The sequence below is a fragment of the Thalia democratica genome, unplaced genomic scaffold (assembly GCF_965202585.1).
Source record: "Thalia democratica unplaced genomic scaffold, ktThaDemo2.hap1.1 HAP1_SCAFFOLD_1835, whole genome shotgun sequence".
Lineage (NCBI taxonomy): Eukaryota > Metazoa > Chordata > Thaliacea > Salpida > Salpidae > Thalia > Thalia democratica.
Genome location: NW_028140639.1, coordinates 5,001 through 15,000, shown reverse-complemented (window position 1 = coordinate 15,000; position 10,000 = coordinate 5,001). Strand labels below are relative to the sequence as shown.

The 10,000-nt window shown below is 32.0% G+C and overlaps 5 non-coding genes across 5 annotated transcripts in view; all 5 read left to right on the top strand.

The window, feature by feature from the left end:
* The first annotated feature begins 337 nt into the window (after positions 1 to 337).
* LOC145848911 (5S ribosomal RNA) lies at positions 338 to 456 on the top strand. The gene has a single exon (XR_014372215.1). It is a non-coding gene; the product is annotated as a 5S ribosomal RNA (ribosomal RNA).
* A 2,855-nt stretch (positions 457 to 3,311) lies between these two features.
* LOC145848904 (5S ribosomal RNA) lies at positions 3,312 to 3,430 on the top strand. The gene has a single exon (XR_014372210.1). It is a non-coding gene; the product is annotated as a 5S ribosomal RNA (ribosomal RNA).
* Positions 3,431 to 7,274: 3,844 nt separating this feature from the next.
* LOC145848908 (small subunit ribosomal RNA) lies at positions 7,275 to 9,082 on the top strand. Its single transcript, XR_014372213.1, has one exon. It is a non-coding gene; the product is annotated as a small subunit ribosomal RNA (ribosomal RNA).
* A 182-nt stretch (positions 9,083 to 9,264) lies between these two features.
* Positions 9,265 to 9,417, top strand: LOC145848912 (5.8S ribosomal RNA). The gene has a single exon (XR_014372216.1). It is a non-coding gene; the product is annotated as a 5.8S ribosomal RNA (ribosomal RNA).
* A 222-nt stretch (positions 9,418 to 9,639) lies between these two features.
* Positions 9,640 to 10,000, top strand: part of LOC145848909 (large subunit ribosomal RNA) — a 3,631-nt gene continuing 3,270 nt past the window's right edge. The window contains exon 1 of the ribosomal RNA XR_014372214.1: positions 9,640 to 10,000. This exon is cut by the window's right edge and continues 3,270 nt beyond it. This is a non-coding gene — a ribosomal RNA (large subunit ribosomal RNA).

Below are 10,000 nucleotides of genomic sequence, written 5' to 3'. Positions count from 1 at the left end.
AATAGAACAATGAGAAATAGTAAAACAAACTAAACACAACATGTTTATTTTAACATTGTTTTTTATTTAGTTTAATCACTTAATAAACTTTACTTCTAATCATAGTATTTAATATAGAATATAGTTAACAATCTTTTAAACAAAGTCTTAAATAAAGTTACAGGGAGTAATTGTAATTAAAACACCAAAAAAAAAGGTTTTAATAAAAAAAATACTTACATCAAGTTAAAATTTTATAAGGATTAATTTTAAAATATCAAATTGATTGTAAATCAAGTGCAAATAGGTTTTTTAAACAAACCGAAGGGTTTATAAAGGCTTGTAAACGCTTTCAAACGCCTACGACCATACCACACTGAGCACACCCCATCTCGTCCGATCTGGGAAGTTAAGCAGTGTCGGGCGTGGTTAGTACTTAGATGGGTGACCGCTTGGGAATACCACGTGCCGTAGGCTTTTGCTTTTTGAATTCATCTTTTTTGTACTATTTTTCTTTCTGACCTATTTATACTTATTACTCGTTTATTTACATTTCTTTAACGCTTAAAAGAAAAGTAAATTCTAGTTATTAGCAAATAAAAACGTAAGCCAATCAGATAACGTTATTTGCTGTTTAAACCAATTAGAGCGCTAAAAAAGTGGTTTGACCAGTTTGAGATATCGAAAAAATAATGGCACCATCTTGTAGAGTACAATTTTCTGAGTTAAAATTAATACAATTAGTCTTTTATACTAAAACTTAAAAGTTTTTTTGTCCAAAAACAAATAAAAGCGTGGCTACTTGAAAAATCAAACGAAAATAAATTTTGCACTTTTGTATTGTGAGTCATAATAAGTTATTTACTGTTACCAACAGATACTAGCAAAAGCTTTTTAAAGTTTTGTATTAACTTAATGTATTTGTAATTACTTTTACTTAATAGAAACTATTGAATTACGTTTACTTAGTTTACTTTTGTATGTGTATTAAATATATAGCAATTTTGCTTGAACTTAAATAAAGATTATTAAACTATTAAAAGAAAACTATCAAAGTTTACTAACTCAAAAGCTAAATCTTAGTTATATTGTTATAAACATTTATGTTGTAATTTACTAATAACTAAATGAGTTTATTTCAAACAAAAAGAATTAAATAATGTTATGTTATGTCAAGCCTACTATATGAGGTATATAGGTATATAAGGTATACAAGCTTATGTTTGAAAGTTATAATAATTAAAATAAAAATAAATATTTAGTTGGTAAAATTTGTATTTAATATGCTTTGAAATTAGAGTTAGTATAGATGTTTTTTTTTAAATATAATAAATATAAGTATTTAGTTACTAATAATAAACTAAAATACCAATTTTGTAGTTATTACAAAAAAAAAAACTTATCTTACTTAAAGTTCACTGTAATTGAAACATTATACAAAAGCTTTATAATTATAAGCTTTGAATAATTCTATTTGAATAAATAATAGATTCATAACTATATTCATGTTTGCATATTTAAATTATAAAAAGTTAGTGTTTTGTGTATTGACTTTATGATTATTTTATTTTAGTAACTGTTAGTTTTATACTTTAATAAAAGAAATATGGTTAACAAGTAAGTTAAAAATGAAAGAAGCATAAAAAAACACACTAATTAACTGCTTATTCAATAGTTTGATTATTTAATTATTTTTCTGTTATATAGTTTAATCGTATTGTATAAAAAATACAGAGGTTTAAAGTAAGTTTGAATAAAAATAAAACAAAACATATAATATAAGCATTAGTTAAAATACATAGTTTTTTTTTCTAAAAAAATTTAATTCTTTAATAATAAGTAGTAATTTAAATAAAAAATAATACAAGTAAAGTTATACAATATATATACTATAGTTTGTCAAACTAGGCAAACACTACTAGGCAAAAAACAAACTAGGCAAAAAACCTACAAAGTAGGCCACCACTACAATCCTATGTTCCAACTGGAAATTCAATGAGATCGTTACTGTACTTGTGATGAACGTTGATAATCCCCAAGATTGTAAGTCGAAGGCCTTACCCAACCTAACCAGCGCACTGGTTTTCTTACAACTGAATTAATCAACATTTATTATTGAATATAATCATTATTGATAGATAGAGGAATGTTGACAATCAACAACAGATTGTAGGTCAAAGGCATTACTCGACCCAAGTACCCACAACCTAGATTGAACAACATTTATTAGATAGATTTGTTTAATGATAGATAGAGGAATATTGTCAATCCACAACAGATTGTAAGTCAAAGGCATTACTCGACCCAAGTACCCACAACCTAGATTGAACAACATTTGTTAGATAGATTAGTTAGATAGATAAATAGTACAGTATAATCTCAAAGAATTTGAAGCCCGAACATTGAACGATAGTGGTGTTTCGTGACGACTAGCGGGATTCGATCTTACAACCTTCTGCTTATGAGTCAGCTGATAAGACCACTGACCCACCGCGCCACGACAAAGATAAAGAAATATTTTGCTATATAAATAGGTTGATTTTTATAATTTTGTTATACAGTGTCAATTACAGTGAACTTCAAGTAAGATATACAACAGTATATATATTTCCGAGTCTGACTTTGAGTACTTTTTATATATTATTAACAAGATTTTTTAGGAGTAATATCTGTTTAGTTCTTTAATATATCTTTAAAATAATAATATTTTTTAAGGTGTTTAAAACTTTTAGAAGCTGTATGTAATGTCTTTTAGTTTAATAGTTCTTTTAAATTAGTAAAAAAAATAAACATGGTTGAGTTATCAAATTAAACAAAATAGAACGTCAAGTATTTAATTACTAAAATTAATTTAATTAAAAAAAAATCTCAGGTAATCTAAAATGTCAGGAATTATTTAAAAATAAATATAAATTTAAAACTTATTATATTGAAAAGATTGATGAATAATACTCTTGAATGTATGCAATGTTTGTATTTGTAATGCAATAACATAAATGGATAGATCAATGACAAATTGTAAACATATTGTATTATTTTATTTTACGATTTTATTTTATTTATTTAATAATTCAATAAACTTTACTTCTACTTTTCCTGGTCTTAGGTAATTTATAGATAACAATTATTTAAACAAACACTTTTGTACAGTTACAATACAGTTTTAGTACAGTTTGGGAGTAACTGTTGATTAAAAAAACAAAAAAAAAGTTAATTCAGGTTAAAATTTTATAAGGAATAATTTTAAAATATCAAATTGATTGTAAATCAAGTGCAAATAGGTTTTTTAAATAAACCGAAGGGTTTATAAAGGCTTGTAAACGCCTTCAAACGCCTACGACCATACCACACTGAGTACACCCCATCTCGTCCGATCTGGGAAGTTAAGCAGTGTCGGGCGTGGTTAGTACTTAGATGGGTGACCGCTTGGGAATACCACGTGCCGTAGGCCTTTGCTTTTTGAATTCATCTTTTTTGTACTATTTTTCTTTCTGACCTATTTATACTTATTACTCGTTTATTTACATTTCTTTAACGCTTAAAAGAAAAGAAAATTCTAGTTATTAGCAAACAAAAACCTTAGCCAATCAGATAACGTTATTTGCTGTTTGCTTATTTGCTGTTTAAACCAATTAGAGCGCTAAAAAAGTGGTTTGACCAGTTTGAGATATCGAAAAAATAATGGCACCATCTTGTAGAGTACAATTTTCTGAGTTAAAATTAATACAACTAGTCTTTTATACTAAAACTTTAAAGTCTTTTTGTCCAAAAACAAATAAAAGCGTGGCTACTTGAAAAATCAAACGAAAATAAATTTTGCACTTTTGTATTGTGAGTCATAATAAGTTATTTACTGTTACCAACAGATACTAGCAAAAGCTTTTTAAAGTTTTGTATTAACTTAATGTATTTGTACTTAGTTTAAATTAATAGAGTTTATTTGGTTTACTTTATTATGTGTATTGAATGTGCTAGTATCTAAAAATAAATACAACTAAAACAAAACAAACAAGGAGAGTACTTGAATAGAACCAACACAATTTACAGACCAGTTGTGTACTAAATTTAAAGAAATTCTGAATAGTGAATATGCAATTATTATTATAAGTTCAAAGTTCACTTTAATTTAAATTAATGTATTTTGTAAATTGGTTTTATTTAATACGATAGTAGTGAATTACTTTATTTAATTTACTTTAGTATGTGTTGTATAACTTTATTTAAACCAGAAGCAAAACGGGATTATACTTTCAATAAACTACACAATTTACAGACCAGTTGTGTACTAAATAAAAAGCTATTGTGAATGGTGAATATGCAATTATTATTATAAGTTTATAAGTTCACAGTTTACAAAAGCTTTAGAATTTAGTTACTATTTTGTTCATATTTGCATATCTAATTTATGAAAAGTTAGTGTTATGTGTATTGGCTTTTTAATTTCTTTATTTGTAGAACTGTTAGTTTTATATTCTAAAGAAACATTTTTAAATAAATATGTTTAACAAGTAACTTAAAAATGGAAGAAATATATTGTATATATTGAACTATTTATATTTATTCTAGCTATTTGCTTAGTGTATTTATTAATGTGATTATTTTATTTTGTTGTTTGTCTTATAGTTTAATCGTATTGTGTTGAAATATATATATAACAAATACAGAGGTTTAAAGTAAGTTTAAATGAAAATAAAATAAGACATATAGTTGAAATATAAGTTTAAAAAAATATTTTTTTTTTTTTTTTTTTCTTTGTTTGTTTGATTGTTTGTTTATTATATAATCGCGACGTGTCATTTTATTACTTTTAAGCATACTAAATATAATAATAGGTATAGTTATAGGAAAAATTCAATTAGTTTCTAATGTAATAAAAAAGTTTATTTCCACAAATAAATAAATACCTGAAAAATCAAATGAAAAATAAATTTCGCACTCCTGTATTGTGAGTCATAATAGGTTATTTACTGTTACCAACAGATACTAGCGAAGGCTTTTTAAAGTTCTATGTTAATTCAATGTATTTGTACTTAGTTTTATTAAAATGACAGTATTGATGGTTACGTTTATTAAGTATGTTTATTTAACGTTATGTAACTCAAGTAAAACCAGAAGCAAATAAGGAGACTACTTTCAATAAACTACACAATTTACATACCAATTGTATACTAAACTTAAAGCTATTCTATTTTATTCTTGATAGTTATTTTAAAGTTATTAAATTATACAAATGTATTTTGTAAAGTAGTTTTATAAAGTTACTATAGTTTATTTAACTTACTATAGTATGTGTTATATAATTTTAATTAAACCAGAAGCAAAAAGGGAGACTACTTTAAATAAACTACACCATTTATTGTTATATATAACTCTAATAAAACCAGAAGCAAAAAGGGAGACTACTTTAAATGAACTACACAAATTAAAAATATATTATTATTTATAAATCAATCGTGTTGTGTTTCAAAATACATTTTTCAAATAATGTTTTACAAGTATTTATCAGTTATTTAGTTTTCTTTTTATAGTTTAGCCGTATTGTTTTATTTATTTGTTATTATTTTTATTTAATTGTTTGCTTATTATATTTATCGCCATGTGCTTAAAAAATAAAACAACTATAAAGGTTAAAAAAGTAAGTTTAAATAAAAATAAAATGAAACATACAAAATAAGCTTATGATTTTTTATTATTATTATTATTATTATTATTATTTTTATTTTATTGTTTGTTTATTATATCTATCGCCATGTGCTTAAAAAATAAAACAACTATAAAGGTTAAAAAAGTAAGTTTAAATAAAAATAAAATGAAACATACAAAATAAGCTTATGATTTTTTATTATTATTATTATTATTATTATTATTTTTATTTCATTGTTTGTTTATTATATCTATCGCGATGTGCTTAAAAAATAAAACAACTATAAAGGTTTAAAAAGTAAGTTTAAATAAAGATAAAATGAAACATATAAAATAAGCTTATGTTTGATTTTTTTATTTTACTTTTATTAAATTGTTTGCTTATTATATTTATCGCGATGTGCTTAAAAGAATAGAACAAATACAAAGGTTTAAATTGTAAGTTTTAAATAAAATAAAATGAAACATACAAAATAAGCTTATGATTTTTTATTATTATTATTATTATTATTATTATTATTTTTATTTCATTGTTTGTTTATTATATCTATCGCGATGTGCTTAAAAAATAAAACAACTATAAAGGTTTAAAAAGTAAGTTTAAATAAAGATAAAATGTAACATATAAAATAAGCTTATGTTTGATTTTTTTATTTTATTTTCATTTAATTGTTTGTTTATTATATTTATCGCAATCTGCTTAAAAAAATAAAACGAGTATTAAGGTTTGAAAAGTAAGTTTAAATAAAAATAAAATAAAAATATAAAATAAGCTTATGTTTTTTTTTTTTTTTTTTTTATTATTATTATTTTTATTCAATTTTTTGTTTATTATATTTATCGCAATGTGCTTAAAACGATAAAACAAATATAAAGATTTAAAAAGTACGCTTAAATAAAAAATAATACAAATAAAGTTTATTTATAATAAATATATATATATTTAAAACATTAAAAAAAGTAGTTTATACATATTTTTTTTTATTTATTTCTTTTAAACATATTAAATAAAGTATAAAAAAGTATTAAAACATTTAAACGTAGCATAAATAAGCTTAAAACATTAAAATAATCGAAAAGAAACAAAGAAATTGAAAAAAATCGGAAAAAATCGGCAAAAAAAGTTCAACAGCAACATTTGAGCATCATACACGTATGCATTACTTTACACTAGTGAGAGAGACGTGTTTGTGCGTTCGGTCGACTTGACGAGAAAGCGGGCTTAAAGCATTACTGTTTAGCACCCGAGGCGCGGCTATTGCAGCGGCGGCGAACGTGCTATGTAAACGCATTGGAGCAGCGTATGAAAAACTACAAGCGTCCAGCGGCGGTAGGCTTATAGCTTTGCGAAGTCGTCGAGACGAGTAGCCGACGCAGGCAGGCACGGCTCGAGGCGGGTAACTGCAGCAGACAGATGGCGTGTTGCTGCTGACGAGTTAACCGGCAGAAGGCAAACGGTTGGTCGGGAGAAAGAACAGTCAGTTGTATAGCTGCATGCTGCAGTCGACGCGGGCTGGCGCTTTAAACAGCAAAAGGCCGGCGCCGACTTTCAGTAACGTTCGCAAGGCTTTTAAGCCGAGTGATAGAAAAGGTCTGTATTTATACAGTAAAAACGCTCAGTCGAGCAACGGGTTTAAACGCCCTCGGATAGTTATCTGGTTGATCCTGCCAGTAGTCATATGCTTGTCTCAAAGATTAAGCCATGCAAGTGTAAGTACGAGCTCACGTACAGTGAAACTGCGAATGGCTCATTAAATCAGTTATGGTTCATTTGATTGTACGCTTTTACATGGATAACTGTGGCAATTCTAGAGCTAATACATGCGTAAAGCGCCGAACTGACGTGAGGCGCGCATTTATCAGACCAAAACTAACCGGCTTTCGGGTCGTTACAATGGTGACTCTGGATAAGCTTGCGGATCGCACGGCCTAGTGCTGGCGACATCTCATTAAAGCAACTGCCCTATCAACTATCGTCGGTACGGTATCGGCCTACCGAGGTTGTAACGGGTGACGGAGAATCAGGGTTCGATTCCGGAGAGGGAGCCTGAGAAACGGCTACCACATCCAAGGAAGGCAGCAGGCGCGCAAATTACCCATTCCCGGCTCGGGGAGGTAGTGACGAAAAATAACAATGCAGACCTCGTACGAGGTCCTGCAATTGGAATGAGTACACTTTAAACTTTTTAACGAGTATCCATTGGAGGGCAAGTCTGGTGCCAGCAGCCGCGGTAATTCCAGCTCCAAAAGTGTATATTTAAGTTGTTGCGGTTGAAAAGCTCGTAGTTGGATATAGGGACGGCGAGGTTGGTCGGTCGAAAGGCTAGCACTGGCCTTGTTGTTCTTGTTGGTCGGTGCCTTCGCGGTGCTCTTAACTGAGTGTTGCGGTGGTCCGGCAAGTTTACCTTGAAAAAATTAGAGTGTTCAAAGCAGGCTTTACGCTTGTATAATGTTGCATGGAATAATGGAATAGGACCTCGGTTCTATTTTGTTGGTTTTCGGAGCACGAGGTAATGATTAATAGGAACGGACGGGGGCATCCGTACTGTGCCGTTAGAGGTGAAATTCTTGGATCGGCGCAAGACGAACGACTGCGAAAGCATTTGCCAAGAATGTTTTCTTTAATCAAGAGCGAAAGTCAGAGGTTCGAAGACGATCAGATACCGTCCTAGTTCTGACCTTAAACGATGCCGACTAGCGATCGGGCAGTGTCGAACTTAAGAACTGTCCGGCAGCTTCCGGGAAACCAAAGTCTTTGGGTTCCGGGGGAAGTATGGTTGCAAAGCTGAAACTTAAAGGAATTGACGGAAGGGCACCACCAGGAGTGGAGCCTGCGGCTTAATTTGACTCAACACGGGAAATCTCACCCGGCCCGGACACAGCGAGGATTGACAGATTGAGAGCTCTTTCTTGATTCTGTGGGTGGTGGTGCATGGCCGTTCTTAGTTGGTGGAGCGATTTGTCTGGTTAATTCCGATAACGAACGAGACTCTTACTTGCTAAATAGCTGCTCGACCCATTGGGTCGGAGACAACTTCTTAGAGGGACTAGTGGCGTTTAGCCACACGAGATTGAGCAATAACAGGTCTGTGATGCCCTTAGATGTTCGGGGCCGCACGCGCGCTACACTGACCGGATCATCGTGTGTTCCCTAGGCCGAAAGGTCCGGGTAATCCGTTGAACCCCGGTCGTGCTAGGGATAGGGACTTGCAATTGTTTCCCTTGAACGAGGAATTCCCAGTAAGCGCGAGTCATTAGCTTGCGTTGATTACGTCCCTGCCCTTTGTACACACCGCCCGTCGCTACTACCGATTGAATGGTTTAGTGAGGTCCTCCGATTGAGCCTGGTACGTGCGGCAACGCACTCGCCGGTGTTCGAAAAGACGATCGAACTTGATCATTTAGAGGAAGTAAAAGTCGTAACAAGGTTTCCGTAGGTGAACCTGCGGAAGGATCATTAACGAATCGAAATTTGATTTCAAGCGACGTCTCTTCTTCGAAGGGACCGAGCCCTGTAACTGTTATAGTTCGGTCGCGTTGCTTTCTGACAGCGGGAGTAATAATTCAGCACGCAAGTGCTGGCGCGGCCGCTTCTTTTTGAACACGATTTTTTGGTTGCATTGAGATTGATTAACACGAGAGATCTCTTAGCGGTGGATCACTCGGCTCGAGCGTCGATGAAGGACGGAGCTAGCTCCGAGAAGTAATGTGAATTGCAGGACACATTGAGCATCGATATTCTGAACGCGTATTGCGGCCTCGGGTAATCCTGGGGCCACGTCCGTCTCAGGGTCTTTAACACACCGATCCTTTCATTAGTTTGAAAGTGCCTGCGACTCGTTTCTTAATTAAGGAGCGTGTCGTCAAAGACAGCTGGTCTGGCGATTTCACAGCTGAAGCGTGAGCAGCCTGCTGGCCTCGGGTGAGGTAGCAACGACGGTAGGTGCTCGAGAATAAGTTAAGTGACTTCAAAAGGCCGACGTACAAAGCGCATGTACTTTTGTAGTACATCACTTTTGACCTGAGATCGGGCGGGACGACCCGCTGAACTTAAGCATATCACTAAGCGGAGGAAAAGAAACTAACAAGGATTCCCCTAGTAACGGCGAGTGAAGCGGGATAAGCCCAGCGCTAAATCCGAGCCTTTTTGGAGGGCGAGGAAATGTAGCGTATGGAATTCAGCATGCGGCGAACCAACGACTGCCCACGTTCTTCTGATCGAGGCCTTTTCCCAGAGCGGGTGTTAGGCCCTTGGCGGCGGTCGTAATTCGTCCTAGCGGTTTTCCCGGAGTCGGGTTGTTTGGAAATGCAGCCCTAAGCGGGTGGTAAACTCCATCTAAGGCTAAATACTGGCTCGAGACCGATAGCGAACAAGTAC